Source organism: Zonotrichia albicollis, chromosome 4 (genome assembly GCF_047830755.1).
Source record: "Zonotrichia albicollis isolate bZonAlb1 chromosome 4, bZonAlb1.hap1, whole genome shotgun sequence".
Classification (NCBI taxonomy): domain Eukaryota; kingdom Metazoa; phylum Chordata; class Aves; order Passeriformes; family Passerellidae; genus Zonotrichia; species Zonotrichia albicollis.
The window spans coordinates 12483949-12507263 of NC_133822.1; the positions used below are offsets into that span (position 1 = coordinate 12483949).

The 23315-nt window shown below is 38.2% G+C and overlaps 1 protein-coding gene across 18 annotated transcripts in view; it reads left to right on the top strand.

Moving 5' to 3' along the window:
- Positions 1 to 23315, top strand: part of MAGI2 (membrane associated guanylate kinase, WW and PDZ domain containing 2) — a 702271-nt gene that overhangs the window by 309203 nt on the left and 369753 nt on the right. The window contains exon 1 of one of the 18 annotated variants that reach the window (XM_074538806.1): positions 7511 to 8012. The exons of 16 other annotated variants lie outside the window; for them this stretch is intronic. The gene's annotated coding sequence lies outside the window, so the exon portion shown is untranslated. Of the gene's footprint in view, positions 1 to 7510; positions 8013 to 8118; positions 8375 to 23315 lie in introns of those variants that run through there. One more of the 18 variants, XM_074538807.1, reaches the window with a different exon arrangement.

Genomic DNA, 23315 nt, shown 5'->3' on the forward strand with positions numbered 1-23315 from the left:
ATTTGAAGTGAATGGGCCAAAATTAATGATGAAATTTAAATTTTGGAATAAATTGTTTGTATAAATAAGAAAATTCATAAATTTTATTTATTAATTTATTTATCTACTCATTTATTTATTTCCCTGTTGCAGTACAGATTGTTTTGTACATCCTGTGCATTCACTATGGTTCTTATGGGAAATGTGCATGTTTTTGCATACTCATGCACGATATTTAGAAAAGAGTTTGATGTGTTCTGCTGACACAAGCTTCCCATTGTTGCATTCCTTGTGCATTAGATCTAATCAGAGATATGCTTCCATTCTGCTTTTCATACTGAGTTAATTCCCTCTTCCAGTGGGCAAGCACACCACAGAGTGTTTCATTTACTTGTCATGGTGAGATCAGGAAATCTATTGTTAATTATTATGGTTTCAATTCCCAACTCAGCTTCCTGTGTGAGATGTGCCACTGTGTGAGTGTTTGACTATTAATGACTAGATGGAATATTAGTATCTACACTATGAAGCTTTCTCTCTTTATTTAGGCAAATTTTTCTAGAAAGAAAAAAAAATCAAAATGGTACCAGAAAAAATCTCTTGCCCACTTGTCCAGTAATTGTTTTAAATACAAAACTGTCAGTTTTATGTGTGCATATATGAATCAAGTGATACAATTCTTCAGACTTTTAAAATGCACATAACATGCAAACACAACATTTAAAACACTGCATGAATACAGAGGTGGATACTATTCAAAACAATAAAAGCAGATTCATATTAATGAGAAAATATTATCACAGCTAGTTAAAATACTGAAGGTACCAGAAAGATTAAATAAAATACTTAAAATTGTAGCTGTCATACCTCATAGTTACATATAGCTACAATTCTTTTTATATGTATTCTGAATAATTTAATGATCGTCTTTTGTTAATAGGAAACAAAAAACCTAGAATTTCAGTTGAAACTCCTACAAAAGCCCCAATGAGTCCCCAGATTGGAAGCTTCAGAGTGGGAGAGCAATTGTATGAAAAATGCTTACCTCCTCTTCCCATACAACACATCAGGAGGGGGGGAAAGGAAAAATGTGTCAAAATTTCCAAATGTTGAGTTTCCCAGAACAATCATATATGAAATTTAAAATCAGCCACTTCACAGTAAAATACTGTTGGCTTCCGAAGAGGATTATAGTCTTCAGTAACCATTAGGAGTTACAGTAGTGGATGTGTTATCTTTCTGTAAACATCAAGCTGCGGATTTGGATTATTTGTAGAAAAAGTGTAGCCCTTCCATTTTCTTTTTCAAAGGTATTACAGCAACCCCAAATATGACTTATTTTAAACAAGGTATCCTAATATAGCATATACAAGCAGAATACTAAAATGTATTTTGCTTTCTTTTTTTACTTCCTTTATTTTAATATGACATTAAATAAATAAAGAACATTTTCATAATCACAATTAATAGGAATATAATACATTAGTAGACCTAATGTTTTAAAGATTGGTTTTCTTAATTTGTTATTAGCATTATCTTAATCCAAAATTTGCAGTAGAAATTTTGAGAACTGTTTTAGAAGAGGTTTGTATCATATACAGGGACTAGAGAGGACTGAGCAAATATGCAGTGGAATAAATAATCTATAGCAGGTAATAACTTGGAAGCACAGTGCAACAATACTAGTTTGAGTAGGCTCTGTCAAGAGTCTTTTTATTTTCTAATATTATATACATTCCTCTTGCAAATTTAAATTTTCTTATTCTTTCTGTTTCATTCCTACTAGTAGTAGCACACAGGATTAAAGAGTGTTTGCTAAAATGTAATTTAGCTCTTCTTAAGGCATGGTGAAATAACATTTCAGTAAAAACATAGTCTTGCCATATTAATTATGATACAACCACAGTGATTTTTCAAATTTACATGTTAAATAACATTTAGAGATCAGGAAAATATTTTTCTCTGTGAAGAAGTTTTATGAAACTTATTATGCTTGGCTATTTAACAAAGGAAAAAAAACAGCAATTTTTTTTGTTTTGTTTTAGTTTATTTAAAATTGTATTTAATCAAGATATCACTTACATAAAAGGAGAATTGGCAAAATGCTTGACCAGTTTCATGGATTTAGGTAACTGTCTTTGCAATATACTAGGCACTTTTAGCAGAAACTTTTGGCGTCTTTATGGTTTCAGGTCTCAAACTGGATGACGGAACACTAGGGAGCAGTCAGAAAGATAGGTGAAGAATTTATTTTTATTTCATTCTTTCACATAACCTAAACACTTGAAATCTAGAAAGATTCTTTCCAAACTATTTGCTTTTCTCAAAAAAACAAACTTTTTTTTTCCATCAGACAAGGGTTTTGCACAATTCAAAAAATTCTATCTTTCCAGTTTCAGAGAGGAAAACTATCAACACATGGGCAAAATCATAGGAGCAGGAAGACATTCCAACTCTAGTTTCAAATAAAGTAGGTCACATGCTGTAAACTCAGACCAGGTAGAGATTTAGTTTTTGCAGTCAGTGCCACCAGAGTTGTGTGAATTAAGCTGCTGTTTAATAAAGATCGTGGCATCCTATTCTCTGGGAAGAGGGAAAGAGGTCCTCTAATAAGAGAAGTGTGCTGAGTCAATCAAGTGCCATTGGAAGAAGAGTGAACACTGAATAAACCAGTAATTGACATCTTGTGGTTACCCCTATTGTAAATCAATTAAACTGTACTGAATTCCAACAGGGGAAAGCAGTAGGGGCACAGATCCTCACTGCAATGCTACCATAGACCATCCTACTGGCAGGCACTGGAAGCCAATTAAAAAACTTACTTATCCAAAATAACACACTTAATGAACACACTGTCTGAAGAGGACTGTAATTATCTTCTCCTTCTCATCATGAGCCTGAACAGGCAATATTATAAGCTCAAGGAGAAACAGTTGAACTATCCCAAGAAAGTTAAATTAATATCCTCAAAAAAATAACCAGGCATTTTTATGGGACTTTTCTCCCATTGCTATCCACTGGCTTCTGCCAAAGTCATTAAGGCTAGTGTGTTTATCAGCTAGATGAAGACACTGAGTCTTCTTTGAAACACAAGTCTCAGAACTGGTTGGCAAAGTAATTTTGTTAAAGTTTCTCTGGAAGCTGTACATTCCATTCCCCAAATCATCCACAAGTTAAATGTTATGGAATTTAATTGAACCCTGTGCAAAGTTTGTACGAAGGAATAAGCTTCCTCTCTGTTGAGCCCTAGTGAGGCTGCTGGTGAATCTGGTGTGCTGTGGCTCCTCAGGATAGGAGAGACCTGGTGCTCCTGGAGAGAGCCCAGTGCAGTTCAGTGCAGACTGGGGGACTGCAGCATCTCTCCTAAAAGGAAAGTAAAAGCTGAGGGAGCTGGGCCTGTTCAGTCTTGAGAAGAGATGACTGAGAGGGGACCTTAAGAATGTCTGCAAGTATCTGAAGTATCTGGACCAGGCTTCTTTTGGTGGTGCTGAGCAACTGGAAAAGGGCAATGGGCAGAAACTGATTGACAGGAAGTTCCACCTGAACACAAGGAAAGGTTTCTTCACAGTGTAGGTGACCAAACATTACCCACAGAGGTTGTGGAATCTCCCTCACTATAAATAATCAAAAAAATCTGGATGCAATCCTGTGCAATGTACAACATACCCCATACACGGGAAAAAAAGCATGGACATTCCACCATTCATTGATGGTGACTTTCCTCCTCAATGTCAAGGGAATTTTGTTATTTCTATTTTTATCATTCACCGGGTTTTTGAAGAAGGGAAAGTTTCCATAATTTCTTCTCTTCTTGTAGCAAATTCATTTTTGTCATGCCTCAATAATTTGATAAGGAAAGGTCATGAATTCCAAAGGACACTTGTGTTAATGTAACTAATAATTTCTCAGTTCTTTGTCTGTTTTAAAGTCAAATATAACAACTAATCCATTCCATGGAAAGACCTTCTAGGGAGGCTTTCTCTAGCACGAGTCACAGACCACATGTCAAATGGCTTATTTATAATGCAACTGGATTCATACCACATCTCCACCTCAGCCTTCTTTCACTTTCTTCTTTGTAATCTTTAACTTGTGATGGCAAAGGACTGTAGGTAAAGCCAGAACCCAAACGAAATCTACCTTAAAATTGTTAAATTTCCTGATTAAAATTTGCAATATTTTTAAGGGTGGAAGTAAGTCAAACTACTGTAAATGCCATATTTGTTGGGGTTTGCCCCATTGTATAAAGCATGTGTGTAACTTGTGTGCACTTGGTTATTTTCATTCATCGATAATATTGATGTAGTTGTAGCTGTTTTCTTCCTTTAGCACTAATTTTGAAACATAGACTTGCAAGTTCTGCATCTGAAGAGTAATGGAAAAAGAAGCCATTTGTGCCTGTTTGCTCCACAAATTTAAAAATACTTCATAAATACATGACATACCCATTTTCGTACTGATTGAATGCAGTTTCATTTTTAAGGATATATGTTTTTGACTTGCACATAAATGAACTGTAAAAAAGATGCAACCTATTTCTATGACTTCATTTAGGAATAAATCCAGCCTTAAGGCTGATATTATTATAACTAAAATAGGGATTTTTTATTGTTATTTTATGTAGATATATGCATTTTTTTACTGTTTTGAAATTAACATTGCAAATATTGAGACTATTTTTCTGACAAAGTAGACCATTAATTTATTTTTGTCATGCCTCAATAATTTGATTATGTCTGTGTTGTTGTTTGAATTAAAGCTCTAATTTTTAAAAGATTGATTTAAAACTAGTGATTCTTCTGGGAAACTCTCAAATTCTTCTCTAAAGATTACAGGAGATAAACTTAATGATTAAAAAAACCTGTATGTATTTCCTGAGTGAAGTATCAGTCTGTACTGGTTTTTATTTTAATAAATATTACTGCACATAATTTCCAAAACTTAATTGTTATCTGCATGGTTGAGACAGGTTTTCATCCATATTTATTACATGGTTTTATTAATTATGTATACATGTCTGTACACATTATTTACATACCTACTTGCATGTATACCTACAGCCATCAGATGGAAGATTAGCCTCCAGTTTCTTCCAGTGGATTAGACCTGTACTTACAGCATCAACATGAAAAGTCTGAATGTTCCTGTCAATGTGTATGGCAGCCCAGGCAATACAAAAGGCTTTTCTTTGGAAACCTAAAATCACTGCTCTATTTCTTAGAAAGGAAATTGCTTCCTTTTGAGAGTTGTAAACCATACTTTGCAATAGCTGGGTGACCGCAGCATTTCATTGTTGAAAAGCTCTACTGTACTCAGCTTTGCTGAAGTGAACATTTTGATGACTGTAATAAGTGTGCATAAGATGTGATCCTCTTGCTTATCAAGAAACTCATCACATTCAGTGGGAGCCCTGTGCAGAACGACACAACTGCATTCCAGTAATTGACTACATCAGAAACTTTGTTGAGCAGTCCCATGATTTACACACTATTGTAACTATTCTTAAGTATCAGGCAGGGTAATTTGTGTCTATTTGCCTTTTCACCAATGATAGTTTAGGCCTATTTTTGTGCTAGAACCAAGTTTTATGTTGACTTTATAATAATAATAAAAAGGCTGACAGTATCCAGAAAACACCAATATATATGCAATTCTGAGTTCTGAAGATGTGTAGCTTGGCTGGCCCTGCTAGCCTCTGCAGGTGGCTTAGTCAGCTGGCTCTCTCATATTTGTCCCATTGCATTCAGTGAACATCACTACACTGCTTGCAATATTGTGGCTTCAGGAGAGTGAAAGGAAAAAAACTATTATTAGGGTAACTACATAAGGGCCCAAAAGAACTGCAGAATTCCACCTGTAACCAGAAACTTAGACAACTGATATGAAGTTGTTTTGTTTCTGTCTTGTGTTGATTCCTATGGTCTTCATTGTTGGGATCATCTTAAACATGTTCTAGTGTTAGGTGTGCAGTTAGGTGTGTGCAGTTGTTTGATATCTTTCTACTAGGATGTGCTTACCTAGGCATGACAAGTGTCCCACTTCTGATATTTTTTTTCAAGATATAATTAAATGAAATGTAGAAAAGCAAAAGTCCATGATTTTTTTTTTCCCCCCATGAAGACTGGTTTGAAATAATGCCTCATATATATATATATATATAAATATATATATAATAGTAATGTGAATTTTACCAGCCCCTTGGAGTGATTCTTGGTTTCTGCCAAAAGATCATGGACTGTGGTAAAAATTTTGGCTATGATAGGAATGATGTGAAGCACTCTTACTAGAACATTGCTGAAAAGGATGTGCCAGGGTTAAAAACCGCAAGTCTCTGAAAGATAGAGTTGTTATTATCAATCTAGTAGATATAATAACAGCCTAGTCATATGGTGAAGTTAATCTATGATCTCTCATATAACTCTTTTCCCTCAGTGTCCTAAAAGAAATCCAGGTTGCTCCTTTGTGTACTTATCAAAAGAATACGCCTTACATCATAAGAATGATAGTACAGAAAGTAAAAGGTGGAAATCTCATTTAGTGTGTAGTGCCAGAGGAACTGAGGTGTCTGTGGACAGACCCACAGTTAATACAAGATGAGTAAATGGTTATTTGTTATATTGTTGGAAACATTGGGAAGTACTGGAAGTGCCTCTGTTGGGTGGTGGATGGATGAGTAGGCTTTCTGGTCTTAACCTGAGTCTTTAACAACCTTGTCATAGGAAAATGGCTTTAGATTTCTTCTGGCATAGGTGGTACATTACATCTACACATTTAGTTTCTCAGAAAGACTGATTCAATGTGGATGCCTACTTTCCCCTTTGTGCCTAGTTTTGCAGGTGTTTCCTGTTTGTTACCATTTTATAATGAATGCATAAGGAATATTTTGAGTGAAATTGTGGTCTCATTAAACATGATATAAAATTTTTAATGGAAACTGAGGTTCTAAATGCAGCATTTTATCGAGACTCATAGTGTGTTTCCTATAAGATTTTCTTCTAACATATTGTTTGCTAGTAATTCTGGCTGTTGCAACAATATTTGGGTATTCCTTATTACTTGGCAATAACTAGGATTCTCACAGAATCTGAATTCTTTCAGTCTTTTAGAGCCTAAATTCCAAAGCCCTGCACCGTATGGTGGCTTTAATCAGGGTAATCCCAGGGAGCAGGGCCATTGGATAGCCTACAATTCAGAGAGTAAGTTTTAAATGTAATGGCCCTTACATCAAAGATAACTTGAATTGCAATATAATAATATGAATAAAGAGCTAATAATTGTTTTTAGTTGAGTATGGTCCATTTGCTGATGAGAAATTAAATATGGCTTCAGCATAAATATTTAAATATTTTATAGTAAAAAAATGTACAATTGGGAAGAATCTGTAAAGGGATACAGAGCGAGCATAGCATCTAAAAAAAATTATGTTTATTAAGGAATAAGCCTCTAACGTTAAATATTTAAGGGGTGTCATGGTATCCAAACTATGTATGAATATTGCCACTGAAAAGTTGAATTGCACATCTTGTGTGGATTGCCAGCGCAGAGCTGGAAAGCAGAAGGATGCCTGACGATCTCCTCGGAGCCCTATTTCCCTCCCTGCTTTGTAATGTAAATGGCTAGTTTGAATCCCAGCACGGATCCGTGCGCTCAGTCCCCGAGCATCCTCTCGGTTTGCGAGCGGAAGATCACCTGACCGCCGCCCGAAGCTGCCCCTGCACGGGCGGACGGAGCGATCGCGGCTCGGGCAGGGCTGCGGGGCCGGCGGCGGCGCCGAGCGCGGCCGGGGGCGGAGGGAGCGCCGGGAGCGCCGCTGCCTCAGCCCGCAGAGAGGCACAACAAAAGAGCTCAGCTGCGGTTCTTGCGCGGCTCTGCCTGGCTTAAGCAGAAGATTCTAGACATTCGTGCCGAAAAAATCAAAGCGCAGCTGAGACTACGTCTGCCGGGGAGATTATTTCCGTCCCCAGAATGGGCTGGATCCAGTACAGGTGGTTTGCAGATCATGCGAAGACAGACGGGCTGAGAGCCATGGAAAGGTGGGATAAGGCGCTGCCTTCTCTTTCTTGCCGTTTTTTTTTTCTTTCTCTCTCTGGATTTGTAAAGCAGTGTAGCTGGAACCTGAGTCAGGATCACTTAAAGAGATTAGATGGGGTTTAATCCCACAGAACAGAACGAAAATGGGAGGCACTGCTGTGTTCAGACAGATGTTGAACCCAAACTTGGGCTGAGTTGGACTTGCTGTGAGCGATCGTAGTGTAGCTTTTGACGTTGTCTTTGTTTAGAATAGTTCCTTCACGAAATACGAGGCTTTAGGACGAGCTGCATGCTTCTGTAACAAATTGACTGTTCCAATGCTAGTAGATTTTTGCCAGAGAAGCTGCAAATGAAGGCTTCGGAGGTGAGTTTATGGAAATAGGAAGAGCTGTTGACTTTTAATTCCTTGTGATGTGGGCATGGTTAGAAGTTGAGCTGTGCTTGTTGTTGTACATTGTCTGAATTGTAACAATGGGCAGTTCAAGTAGAGCAAGTTTGAATGGTGTTTCTTCAGCATTGTAAATGCATTTCACTGGTATGATCTTTGGCTTTTCACATAAGTCAAGGAATTTCTTCCTTTTTTTGGGGAAAAAGCTATCAGATTTTTTTAAATATCAAAGAACAAGGGCAAATTAGCATTTATATTTGAATGGTTGTTGTTGTTAACACCAGCATGCCTAAACATCTAAAACATATCCCAGCAATTTCTCATTTCTTTTGCTGGGCAGAGGCATTTCTTTTGTTCCTGATTTTTTCCCCTGCCTCTTTAGAACAAAAGGCATTTCCTTTTATTTATTTTTTTTAATGGCAGCAAGAGAGTTACATACAAATTAGCAATTTTATACAGGTTAATGCTCTGCTTCATTCTGAAGTAAACTGCCTTAAGGTATTAGGAGGAGAGGGGGTGGGCAAACCGGGGGAGGCTTGACCGATGCCCAAGAAATACTGAATTCAGATGGATTTAGATCATACAGAGAAGCAGACATTTATCTGTAACTGGATTTCAGCTCCATGTCATGCAAAATCTGCAGACTATAGCAGGAAGACTCTTAGCAACCAATAAATCAGATTTGTAATGGGCCTTTAAAAATGTCTGTGAGGGGTGACTGCTTGGGTCCCCTTTGGCCAAATTAAGATGCAATCTGACAGTACAGTAACATCTGTGTGCTGACATTTTCTCATGAACCTAGTGAAAAATGGCTCCAGATCTCTTCTTCAGTCCCCAAAAGACAGTTTCTGAATAGCCATGCATTTTCCCCTTGTATTGTTGTTTGTTATAATCACCATTCTCTCTGGTAATGTCTGACTGGCTTGTTTTGCTTTGCTTTCTTTGACTGTGTGACTGGCTGAGGGGCTGTAGTGGGCAGTGGTTGTTTTACCTGAAACCAGAACCTCGTGCCAATACTACTGCTTACAAAAAAGGAATAATTTTACAAAGTGTGTATTGCAAATGTGTTGTATAAATACTGCTAATAGAGCAGATTCTGCCAGTTCTGCTGGAATTAGGTAAGTGGGTTGAAAAACATGTGTCTTAAATGATGTGCCGCCCATGATACAGGTGAAAAAGAAATGCCAGCCTTTGGTGAGTGCAGCTGGCAGGTAAAACTGAAAATCCTAACAAAAGGCTCTGGAATAAAGTCCTTAAAGGCCAGAAGGATATGTATGGGTACAAGCATTTGTTTATCCAAGGGAGTTCACGTTCAGATACTACAAGAGTGAGGGGAGAGGAGGAGCAGGGGAGGCACTCCTTTAATTGTACTACAAGTGTGCTGGGTGGAAGGAGCCCCGCATGGAATGGCCATTCAGTGTGATTCTGCAGCTCTGCTCCAGCCCTCCTGAGCAGCAGCTGCAGCCCAGAGCTGGGAGCAGCCTCTCCCTGTCCACGTGTGGGGTATTGCAGGGCAGAGAGGAAGGGGACCATGTTTCTCCAGAGGGATCTGTGCCAGGGGATTCATGGGGCGAATGGGAATTTCACTCCAGTGAAAATCACTTATTTAAATGTTCCCGCAGATAGGGTGGCTCCACAGCACTAAAGTAGGGCAAGTAGGTGGCAGAAGGGTAGCTGTGAGGAGTTGTCAGTAGTATGGATCCTCTCCAGAAAATGTGGCCAGTGTTTTTTGTGACTGCTTAATAGCGCCTACTATTTTTGTTGGTGCTTAGAAAGCATGTTGCGTGCAGTACTTATAAAACCCCAAAATGTTACTTGCCAGACTTATTGCAGTCTTTTGAGATTCATTTTCATAGACCTAAATGCTTCCACTACCGCCAGAAAGGAGCAAAAAAGGAACTTTAACACTGAGCAGATCCCATTGCTCCTTCTGTACAGGTAGATAATTTGACAGTAGTAAACACCTGCTTCATGGAAAGTGACACAATTGCACAGTGGGATTGTGAAAAAGAAAAACAAACATCTTGCAAACCATCAGACAAGCAGAAATGTCAATAAGAGGTGTTCAAATAAATAGAGTTAAAAAGCTTTGAGTGACAGAAAGATTCCAGGTGCCTTATTCACACTGGCCATAGTTACAAAGCACTGGAATGCAGATGCAGTTTTGGAAGGTAAACGAAACCTGGCTGATTTTCAGGTGTGTATGTACATAATCAGAATAAAATGGGAGTCCAATATTGAACTGGAACAAATTAGATTTCAGAACTTTACACATTAAGAAAAACTGGATTAAAGATCACTACAGGCAGAAAACTTTCCAGAAAGAATTAAATGAGTAAATTTAACCCTAAAGAACACACACATCCAGTTAGGGGCACTGTCTATTGATTATGTGGTTATTAACTACAACATTATTTAAAGTGGGATTTAATAGTGAAAATCTGATTTAAGAAATGTAGCATGACTTTTGACTTTCATTGTCATTACAAAATGAAAATTGTCCAGAGACTTTGCTTGGAAATGCACATTTTCTCGTGGTGCAATGCTGACAGACTGGACCTCTGTAAAGGGAGAGGGGAAACACAAATAAAATGGTGGCACTAGGAAAATTTCTCACCATCACTTTCTGAAAGCTGTATAAATACATCCTGAATCCTGAATGGTAAAACACATGATAAACATAAATGTCAGGATTGTCTTCTGGTTGTGATGAAAATAAATAATAACAAGAATTAGATAGATTAGTATATACTAACAGGAAAAAAGACTCAGACCCTGAGTATTGAAATCTGAGAAAATTCTATTTACATTGAAGCAGTCCAAGTAGCAATTGCCAGTGTTCCAGCTGACAGACTCATCAAACAGCCCACCTATTTCCCATTTCAGTAGCAAATGCCTATACAGAAACCATCATGCTCTCACTGCAAAATAAGCTTAAGAACATTAAAGACCATATAGTATTCCCAGCTGCCCTAATGCAACCAGTTTAAATCAAGTTTGTTGTAAATGATGTCACTATAACAGGGCTGATTGTAGCCCACAGGGCCTGGAAAAGAGTATGGTCAGCATAATTTACCTTTTTTTTTTTTTTTTTTCCCTGTAAGAACATCCCAGCTATTTCTATTCCCATTCCTCTGTCATTGCTTCCTCATGTATAATGTATATAGCATACCTCAGACCCACATGTCTGATAAAAGCACCAGACAAAAGTTTCAGAGAGAACTCTCTGATCACTGTAGCAACTGCTTTCTGACTACATTATGCTGTGGGATGGAGAGCAGGATGGTTCTTTTGGTGACCTTTGGTGTTTGTGTACAGAGCATACCTATGTTTAGACTGCCTACTTTTTGTAGAAAACGAAACATCAATAGTAGAGTTAGCTGAAAACTGTAAACTGAAAGCTGGCTGGGTCTGTTCTTTCTCTAACCTTTGAAGGTTAAGTTGACTTTTCAACTAAATAAAGAAAACTCTCCTGGAAACATGCAAGATGCTTCAAACCTGACATTATATTTCCTGTCACCATTCTAATTTTTTTTTTAATATTTCTCCTCTCATACGTTTTTTCTGACTCTCCACAAACTTCTTTATTTATGTAAACCTTCTTTGATTTAAGCTCACTTACCATCTATGACTTTTCCCTTCTGCCCCAGAACTCCATGTTCTGGGACAGTGAGAAGCAATTTCTGCCACCAGGTCTGTCTTTAGTCCAGGTGAAATCAGTATTTGGTGCTTGGGAACTGGGTTATAGAGAGGTGCATATCCAGATGCCGGCAGAACCAAATACTCTCAATCTCATCAGTCTTCCTACAACAAAAAGGAGATTATTTTTCATCCCAACATCAGCCACATACACCATAAAGAATTTAGCCAATATTGCCATGGTTCAAACTGCTGAAGGGAGCAATGAAAGCTGGTGGCTTTCTTGGGACAATTTTATAATCTGAATCTGTATCCTGAATACCTGTATGATCATAGGAATGGTACTAAAGGAGAGTGGAGTTTATGGCTCTGTTCTGCCTCTGCTGAAATCAGTGCCAAGTTTCACTCTAGAGATGAGACAGAGAACATTTAGGAGGGAAAATCTGATCTTGCAGAGGGGCTCAAGTTAAATACATTTTATCACCTTCCTGGCAAAGAAAAAAAGCAAATAGGGTTGGCAGTGGGTGATCACGGAACCTCTAAACCGCCTAACTGTTATTCCTTATGAAAATATGAACAACAACAAAAAACTGCCTGGGAAAAATTTTTTAATCTGAAGGTATTAGGAGTTAAATCTTTACAGCCATGACAATCCCCATTGACAGAATTGCTCATAACCTAGAGGTGATGGAATACAAATGGGCATGGATGTGAGAAGCATTGCAATGGAGAGCACATCACAATAAAAGCTCTCTTTCTCAGTTATCCTTTCCAGTCAAATAAATAAACTGCAGTGAAGTACAGTGGGAAGAATTATTGCCACTAGAGTGCTTTTCTGATGACAGAGATGATGTAAGCTATAAATGTCTGTCCTAGATACCAGAAATAAAAGATTTTTGGAAGTTTGTAAAGATTTAGGAACTCTTAGAGTCTGGATTGATTCAAGCAGACTAATTGGATATGGATAGTGTAACTTCAGACTTAGTCATCTGCTGATAAACCTGTTCTGATGGGAGCACAAAGCCTTGGCACTCTTGTGCTGCTCCTGCTCTCCATCTGTCTCCCCTCCCAAGGTCATGGCTTAAATCTGCAGGATTGTTCATGACATTGGCCAAAGTTGGAGTGGCTGTACTCATTGGTCACATTGGAGTGGCTGTACTCATCTCTGTGATGGCAGAAGCCATGATGATCCAGGAGGTGATAATATTTGTAATGAAACATTGGTGAGCAGAGCCTCTGCAGGGACAGGACCTCCAGGGCAGAGTTCCCTTTCCTTGGAGGATTTTTTTACCTTCAGAATTAGCTTATTGGAAGAAATTCTGAAAGGTAACTTGGCATCATCCAGTAATGCTATGCAGTCAGATACAATCCAGCATTTTGTATTTTAACAGTGCACGTCACCCAGAGAGGAGTGAGGAACAGTGCCTTTGTCACTAATTAGGGTTCTCTGTCAATGGTTGGGATCAAGAATATCTAAAAGCAAAGCTTGATAATGACACCAGCCACTGTAATGTTCCATAAATTTAGAGCATTTGGGGAGAATTGCAGATGGCTGAATAAAGGAGCTTGATCAGATCATAGTTGTTCACTGTTTGATCATACAACTGACTGGGGTGACTGGAAGCCTGTGTGTCTCTGTGTTCAGAGCTCTGCAGCTCCTCACTGACAGAAGGAGACTGCAGTTTTGGTGTTTCTTGCTCAGGTGATGCAATAGAAAGAGGTTCTGGAAAACACAAGTGAACAGTTTGTGGAAATGTATCACTGCACCCCAGAAACCCTTATGGCATTAGTGGCAGGTATCCCTTGGACAGCACTAGGAGGAATTTGCTGCACGAAAGGAAAGGGTAACTCCAAACTTTCCTAGCTTTTGCATGACTGGATTTTAAAACCTGTAAAAACTGAGGGGATAGTATGCTCCCATTCTGTCATTGCAGCCATCAAATGCTGTTGTTGAACCAACTACAGTGACATAACCATCAAAAAACACCTGCCTGTGCCTATTGGAAAGTCCTTCTGAAAAAGGAGGAGTGTGCCAGTAGGGAGCTCTTTATTGCGTTAGGTTTTTTCCTTCTGCAGATTCAGCAGGTGCTATATATTATCCTTTACAACCTTCAGCCATTTGGAGCTAGGACACTGTAATTATGTTCCCTGTCCATGGAAGTTACTGACTATTACTGTGTGAAATACGAGCTCTGCTCAGAATTCAAAACTAAACTGAGGAAGCATGTTTGCTGCTGTTTTCATACCAACAGAATAATGGCATTTACAGTACTGTTCCTTTACACTGGTAAATGCTCTCTGCCCATTAAATGGTGGAACCTGTATAAAATACCTTATTGCTGATATGTAAAGAAGTCAAATTCCCGGTGTTGACAGATCTCTCCAAGTAGTAGTTTACATTAGTGTAGTTAATTTTATAAAAAAAAATCATAGGGGTTCACTCCTTTGTAAGTGTGAAAATAAATTGGGAGGCTGAGACAGAGAAAGTACACAGTCATTTTTAAACAGAAGCAACTTTGTAGGGATAGTCAGGTTCTCAGGGCCCTTTCCATGTCTTGAATATATTGCTCTTGGATTTGTATGTGGCTATTTGTAAGTACCTGCACCTGACTCCCCCAATAGCACAGGAGAAAACAAAGTTGGGTTTTCTGTCTCCTGCTGCTCCTACTTCTGCACCCTCATCCACATGAGGATTGCCTTCTGTGAGGTTTCATTACTTTCTCACTAAAAAAAAGCAGCCTGTTTTTATCTTGCCTGAAGTTATTCAGAGGAAGTGAGATATGGGGGGTGCCTTGCACACTATTCCATTAGGATAAATAATGTATGCTGTCTATTGTGTTTCGAAGAATGTTTCAAAGAAAACTCTCCATGGCATAGTTATGATAACCAGCAGGAAAGAAATAAAAGGAGAGAGAGCACAAGAAAATATAGGTGCTTTGGTATTATCTGCTAGTTCAGCATTACAATGTTTGATATTAGTGTCTTTCTTTTGCCACAGCTCTTGGCAATAGCCACAGCAGGCCATGGAAAAAGATGTGTAGCCCTTGGAGAAAGAAGGAAAAAGTTTTTGTTGTTCTGTATTGCCAAGAGATAAGGTGCAGACAGTTCTTGGCAGAGGCACACTGTACTGTGACCAGCTCTTGAATATTTTCTTGTCTTGCTCATTTCTTCTTCCCACTTTCATTTTAATAGCAAAGTCCCACATGCCCCTGCAGTCTCTCAGGGGAATGACCATGGCTTTTGACAAGCATTGATCTTCTCAGTTTCATTGATCTTGGCCCACATCGGGTATGGTAGCTCCTGAAGGTAGAGAACACACTCTTACCTCCTACCAAGCATTTTTTTAATTGTATTCTGTTTTTCGGTCACTTCTGTGTATAAAGCTTAGTGTATGTGAATTATCCACTCTAATAAGAATATGTGATAGACAGTCCAGATTCCACCTCAACAGCAAATACAAAAATTACTGGCAAAGTATCTTAAATGTTTGATCTGGAACTTGTTTCCTCAGCTGGAGTAACAGCAGGGTATTTGGCCCAGCATCCTGCTTTTCACACTGGGAAAGAGTTCCAGCACCAGGCCATGTGGGGTAATACTTTTCTTTTATGCCTCCCAGTTTCCAATGTAACTCACCAGGATACTAGGATTTTTTTCCAAATGATATGACATTCTTGTTCTAAAGCACAAATTGATATTTATGTGGTCACACAATGCAGAAGAAATGTCATTTCCAGCATTGGTGCCATGGATACATGCTCAGTGGTGTGTATGTAACCAGAACTTTACACCTCAGTACAGGGTGACCCAGTCATGGAGGAAAATTGGTTTGTTATGCCTTCACTGAGCTTACTGCTGCCTTGGTGATGAGCCTTATATCTTCAAGCACATCAGACCTTCCTGCCATTATTAGAAATACTTTAAAACTTGAAAAGTCAAAAGCCTTGAGTTTTGGCTAAGTCAGCATGTAAATCTGAAAATGTGTTTCATTTATGATAAAGGCATTTCTGTGCATATGAGTCATGCCTGGCAAAGGCAAAGCACAGTAATCCAAAAAGGAAAAAAAAAAAGAGAAAATAAAAGGAATCAGAATAAACTCTTTTTTAGGCGATTACTATCAAAAAAATCTAGGAAAGTGTTTGACATAGAATGTGCCTCCTCTTCTGGGATCATAGTATTCTCCATCAAATCACCTCTTCTCTGGGTGGGAATATTTTCCTCCTTATTTTTTTTCAGGCATGCCTTCAAAATGTCAGTTCATCTTATAACTTTGCATATGAATTCTATTTGCCTATTTGTTCATCCTTTTTAGGGTTCTTTGACCTTTCCCCAAAGGTGTGAAGGGAGATTGGATTGAAATAGATGTTGATGAACAAACCATTTCTGTCTGAGTGCAGGACAGTTATCTGTGAGAGACAACTGTTTGCCCTTAAAATTACTGACCCTGTCTCTGAAAATGGCTATCCTTGAGTCTCAGCGTGAGCATCTTACACTGACAGAGAGAAATGGCCATTGTCAAAGGTTCTGGCCATTGTTACAAAGGTTTGTAACCAGCTATCTCTGCACCAAGGAATCAGTGGGAGGGAGAGTGTTTAACAAGCTCAGTGAGTGGCGCAGAGGAAGAAAGGCCATGGAGAGGAGCTGAGAGCAGAGGGCTTGGAATAAAGCTCCAAAAAGGAATGAAATCAAACAATTTCTAGAGAAACAGAGAAAGCAACCAAAAACAAAATTAAGAGAAATAAGAAAGAAAAAATAAAATGAATGATGGCAGATAGAGGAATTGTTATGCACATCCTCAAGCTGTCATGGCAAAGAATATGAGCCCAACAACTTTTCCTTCACTTCTCCATGGAAATAAAGCAATTATCAGGAAACTATTCTATTTTATTCTTCAAAGAGGTTATTTAAAAGCAGTTCCCCATTCTGGAAAGACTTGACATCAAGAACAGATATTGTCTCTCATAAGTGTTCTTTATGGTTACTCTTTAACTCAGATACTAGAAAACTGACACACCATGCTACTTAACAGAAATGGATGGTTTTGCCTTATAGAACCTGAGGAGTAAGGGGAAAAATGCCTTTAAAAAGAAAAAGCATTGTGAGCTGGATTGTGTTGAAGGAGAATTAAACCAGATAAAGTTTCCTTCCCCAGGTGGTAAGGTTTTCAGGGCAGTGGAGACCTTCACTTCCACCCCAGGCTCTTCTTCTGATGCTCACGCCTCATTCTCCTGTTGCTCTAAAACATCCATATCCCACCATCACAAATCCCTCCCTCCAGAAGCACCCAGTGTTTGGTGTGTTGCACCAGGCTCCTCTCCATCACTGCAGTTTGGGGAGGGATTCATGTCAGGGCTTTCACCAGGGCAAAAAGTCTTGTGCAGGTTTTCAGCATCCTGGTGAAGCACAGGCTGTTGAGGAAGAAGAGGGTGGAAGGGTGAAGATGAAGAAACCCAGTCATTGTGGCCTCTACACAGCATCCCTACCCATGACAAAAGGCAGAGGGGAAGCACTGTGAGAGAAACAGTCCCAAATCCTGGGTGCTTTGTGGTGTAATGTTATATGAGAGCATGAGAAAATTGTGGTTTGTGGCAGAAAGTCAGCTTCTAGCACTTTCATACTCAGGTTCCTTGAAGCTCAGCCTGAATTAAATCTGGTTAAATAGAAGTCTAAAACATGTGCTTTATCTTAAAGTCTTTGAAGAAGTGTCTTCAGTCCTGGAACATACTGCAGCTTTATTACAAGCCATACTCTGATCTGAGGCACTGTGGTGTAAATCTGCAATTACTTGCTCAAAATCAGTGGTATTTTGCTAGCAGTGGAAGAGAGGAAGTTGACCCCTTCCTCCCAAGCAGGGGGATGAATTCCTTCTAAATAGTTGGCCCAGTAAATTTCTCCTGATACGGTGCTGGCACTTACTTTCATCTGGAGGATTAGAATTAAGTATCACCTTCATTTTACAATTATACTAAATTAAGTTAAATCATTATGTTTTAAACCTTCTGTTACACTGTAGAAAACTTACTTCAGCTAAAACTCCTACTTCTTATTTAACTTTAAATTCTATGCCCAGGAGTGTTTCCCAAAACGTGGAAACACATAATAAAAACATGGAGAGCTAGTTGTCTCTGAAATGTTGCTATCAGTATTTTTGTTTTCACAGTTACAGATGCATTAAATTTTAGGATAGTCCAAGGTTTCTCTGTTTGTAATAAAGACAAAAGTGCTGGGTTTATCAGAGAAGAGGTGTAGATGGTGGTTAATGAGGAGTCAGTGTTGCAATTTATTTTAAAGTGGCAAGAGGCAAAGACTGAATATGCACAAGAGAGGTGAATAATTTCATTTGCTTCGACACTGTATTCTGCATTCCAGGTGGTAGTGTCAAACTGAGAGGATATTCCAGGAAATAATCAAAAGTTCTTTTCGAGGACCATTAGTCTTAATCCTCCCGTCTTTTTTTTTTTTTTTTTTTACATTATTATCATGCTCTATTTTAGTCCTCTTTACCAGTTCTTCACAAATAATTCCTTTTTTCTACTCATTAAGTTGACTATTAACTTATTAGTGATTGCCTCTGATGCAGTAGGTACTACAAATCTTGATCAGTATGATTTGTAGACATTTGTAAAGAGAAATTCAGTGTCCACCTTAAAGGGGTTGTGAACATGCACTTCTACATTTGACGTTGTTCTGTAGCTGTACAGCTGTATTCTACTGTTCCAGGATTTCAGAATTCTTAACATAAAAGCATATTTTACGAAAGTTATTTTTTAGAAGTGTAAACCATGCAGTATTAGAGCATTTCAAAGAACTTATTCATCTATCCATCCATAATAGACACTGCAAGGCTCATACACAAGTTTATAGTTTTACACTGATTTTTTTGCATAGGAAGGACCAAACCTGAAGCCTTTCTACATACAAATTAAATTATTTTAAAATTTCCTGGTAATGAGAAGCAAAATAGTGACCATGTATTGAAATTAGTAGAGTTAGAACACTGTATCAGAGATTGCATATTTTCTTTAAATTAAAATATCTGTACCATTTTTTTCAAAAGTGTATAACTGGAAGAGACATCTGAGCCATTGAATTCAGTCCCCCTATAATCAGGGGCAGCTGTATCATAAAATCTCCTGGATAAGCAAATCAGATTTTCTGTATTCAATGTGTGGAGCACCAACTACACTCTCATCAGTTATCAATGTTGTTCATTGATTTCAGTGCTGTGCTCTATTCACCAATTAACTGGGCATATCACCTTCACTGACCCAAATACAGACATTTTGCAGAATAATCTCTCGTCCAGCAGCCAGATTTGCTGCTTTATACCCTTCCACCTGTCTAGCTGCATTGTGATCATACTTTTTTCTACTGAATTCTTTTCCTTTTTATTTGTTATCTGAAATTCATAGTCATAATATTAAGTAATGGGTGATTTTTAGATGTGTCATTCCATACAGGGCAGAATAATTTCTAATTTATGCTTTAAAAATAAATTTGTTTAAAAATTCTGTTCACAACAGAGATTGGTTTAACTTTTGTTGCCACAGTGCACATCCAGTTTGTGTCAAACAAATCTAATAACACAAATCTTGTAACACAAATAAGCATTGCCCTTGGTGCTTGAATCAAGGCATGCGCTACACAAAAGAGGAGATCATTAAGCTGTTAAAAATGTGTGATGGAGAGACTTCCATTATGCCAAATCTTCTTCTGGGCTCCTGGTTCTGTCTGTGGTAATGATGGATCAGTGAAACAACCTTCATGTATAAACATGATTGCTGTAGTTGTTGCACTCTCAGTTCTGGATGTCTGACATTTCACTAGCTGTAGCTCCTTTAATTTTTGCTGTGTTCTTATTAAGTCTCACATGATTTGAACTCTAAAGGAGAAATCACATCACATTTATTTATTTTATTTTTTCTGCTTCAACATTTCAACATTATCTTAAATTATTCTTCCTGTGACCTTGCTTGGTCCAGACTTTCAGTAAAGGACTTTCTTAAAAAATTAATACAGGCCATTTCTTATACACTGTTGTGTTGTAGGGATCTTAAGAAATCTGTAGTTGACAATTAAAATCAATATTCCATAAGAGTAGTAGAATAAACTTTTGAGTATTGGGAAACAGCAATGAAGAAACAGTTGTTGTCTATAGAGCACCCAACTCTCTATATTAATAGTCTTCCTTTGATCTCCTCCTGGAGTTGACGAGATAGGAAGCAAATTGGTAATTTTCAGGGTTTATTTCTTCTAATAAAAAAAAAGGAAAATAAAAAAGAGAGAGATAATTGCAAAAGCATGTTTTACATCAGTATGGGACTTTCCTAGCTAGAGATCCAGACAGGCAGAAAACAAAATCTGGGTTTCTAAACAGCAGTAAAGGTACTGTGCTAGCACAATCCTGTGGTAAAAAAATAGTATTTCCTGCTCCTAAAAATAGCAGTTTGTGACATAAATCCTATTACATAAACAAACTATTCTGTGTAGGTGAGGTAGCTTTTGTTCCTTGAATATTTTTCTAGCTCTTTAGTGTTACTTTGGCCATGAAGAGCTGCTGTGGCTCTGGGCTGTTACATTTCCAGACCCTTCTGTCAAGGAGGATTCAAACCACTTGTCGGTTTGCAGGCAGCATCTCCTGCAGAGAAATTAGAGCCTGAGCCCTGTAGTGAAGTGGTAACTTTGAGCTGTACTCACAAGTGTCTCTCAGCCCTGAGATGTCACTTGAGAAAAAGCCACATTCCAGAATGCTTTGAGGTTCTGCTTTTGAAGCGACAGGAGGAGGCTGACGAATGGGAGAGCAGGCTGAAGTCAGGTACAGCAGAGGTAAGAAGTGGCCACAAATGGATGGCTGGGTGCTCTAGCCTTTCATGGCAGAATTTATACATAAAAGCAGATGGCAAACTTTTGTTTGCCACAGCACATAACACAATCAAAGTGAAAATTCATTTGTTTTGCATTTGGTGGGTGAAGATACTTAAAGATACTTAGTTTCCTGAAACACCTTTTTTTTTTTTTTTCCTCTGAGAAATGTTGTATGACCTGTGAAGAGATGACTGACAAATAGAAGAAGTACCACCATGACCAGTGAATTCTTCATGAGAAATACATTTTCATATAAAAATTTCAGAGCAGAGCATAGTTTGATAAGCCCTGGAAAGCTGCTATTTTGTTAAATAGACACAAAACATTACTGGGAGATTTCTGTAGCTGACATTAGAAATGGAAATTATAAAAAAAAAATTAAAACTCTACACACATGTAGCATGAAGTAGGAGGAGTGTGTACCATGCTTTTTTGTCCCTTGTAGCTTACTGACCAATGCTGATATCCCAGGAGTGAACTTCTTGTTGGTTCTGCCAAATGATGCAAAACCAATACAGCTGGAAATAAATGTGATGAAATGACAAGAAACCAATACATAACAACCCAAGGATTGTACACCCACATTTATGAGTGCTGATTCAAAACTAACAGAAATCAGAAATCAAAGAGGCATAAAATCACTCCAAGAAAAGTGTTAGGACCTGTGAAACAGCTTGTGGTAAATGGAGAAATAATAAAGAAAAATTTTGTGGATTTGTTTAGAAAATAACAAAGGGATTGACATAGTAGGAAGCTGTGTAATTGCTAAGAGAAGGATATTATTATTTTTTCACAGTAACCTGATGATGGGTTGGTACACAAACCAAATCTGAAAAGGAAATATTGTGAGAACAAAATCTGTAAATGTTGTTAAGCAACTGGAGGAATGAGTAGAAATTCCTCCTGCTGTTGACATGCATTTCTAAACAGGCTGAAATCAGGAAGAACCTCTAAAGATTAACTCAGTAATTTGGAAATTACAAGGAGAGGATTCAGTGGCCAGCACTTTATACTGTGCTATCTCTATGTGATTGCCAAGCCCTTACTGGGGCAGTATATTTTGGTATATGACTGTGAGAACCGAAACACAGCTCAGTCCAAAATGAGAGTGGGAAGAAACAGACGGCACTGGGATGGCTCAGCTCGTCTATTGCTGTTTTACACAGGGATTCTGATCTCATTAAGATTCATATAGTTAATGAAAAAAAAAAAAAGGGCATACTTGGGAGTTTGAGAAAGACACTTTTACTTTAAACATAATCTACATTATATAAAGCTTCCTGTGTTTACACTGTGAAAGTGCTGACACAAGCTGAGTCACTCATAAAGCAAGTTTATTTTTCAAATACATTGAGTACAGAATGCACAAAAAAGCTTACAAAAGATGGAAGCATATCTCAGAAAGACAGAAAAAGATTCCAAATACATTTTATTAGCCTAGAAAAAATGCTGGTTTTCATATAAAACTTTTCTTTGTTTTCCTTAAAGACTTAACCATAGTCTGTGACAGAAATGTTATGACTCGAGATACATTGTTTTCAGATGCATTGTGAAACATCCAATATTCCTTCTTGAACCTTTCATATAACCTTAGCTAGAGGTTTTACTTAAGGCTAAAGCCTCTCATGAAGAATTAAGGCTGTCCCAGCTTTTCCCATTTCATTTCTTCAACCATGCAGTAGAAGAAATGAAAGTACTAATCCTGCTCAGCATGGCTTTTAGTTCCAGGCAGAGCAGGAGTTCACAGAGCAGTTGGACTCTGGGATTGCATCACCCTGGAAGCCACATCCCCATTGCCATGGCAATGACATGCAACAGCTTCTGGGAGCTGAACCTCCTCCCCTGAACAGCAGCTCCCAATAGGTGGCAACTGAGCACTGCATCCGATTTTGGAGTTTTTATAAACCACTTTTGGTAGAGATAGGGTGTGGATTCTCTGTGTGTGTGTCCTGTGTAGTTATATCGGTAAAAATCTCACTTAGCATGTCTCTTCACATAGACTCTGTATAGCAATAAAAATCACCAACTTTCCATACAAATGGGTTATGCTCCCCTAAGTGTATTCTCCGGAATCTGGGAATTATTATTGCTATTGATCTCAAATACACCGATACAAACACAGATATTAATGCTTGTGGCAAAGTTGTGTGCTTGAGACAAGTCCTTTCTTGTGTCCTTGACAGATGTGAATTGGCTGAGCTCTGCTGGGCAGAATAACTGTGACTTGGCTTCCTAGAAGCAAAGACAGCACTGGGATTCCAATGAGTTGTGGATTTCTTTTTAATGGTGGTCTAGTCTGTATTCATACCTAAGTCCCTAATGCTTTTGATCTCTTGACAGTGAAATACAGAGCTTGATAACCATGCCATCCTTCTATGCAACATGCTTAAAATTAGAGATGTGATTATGCATTATG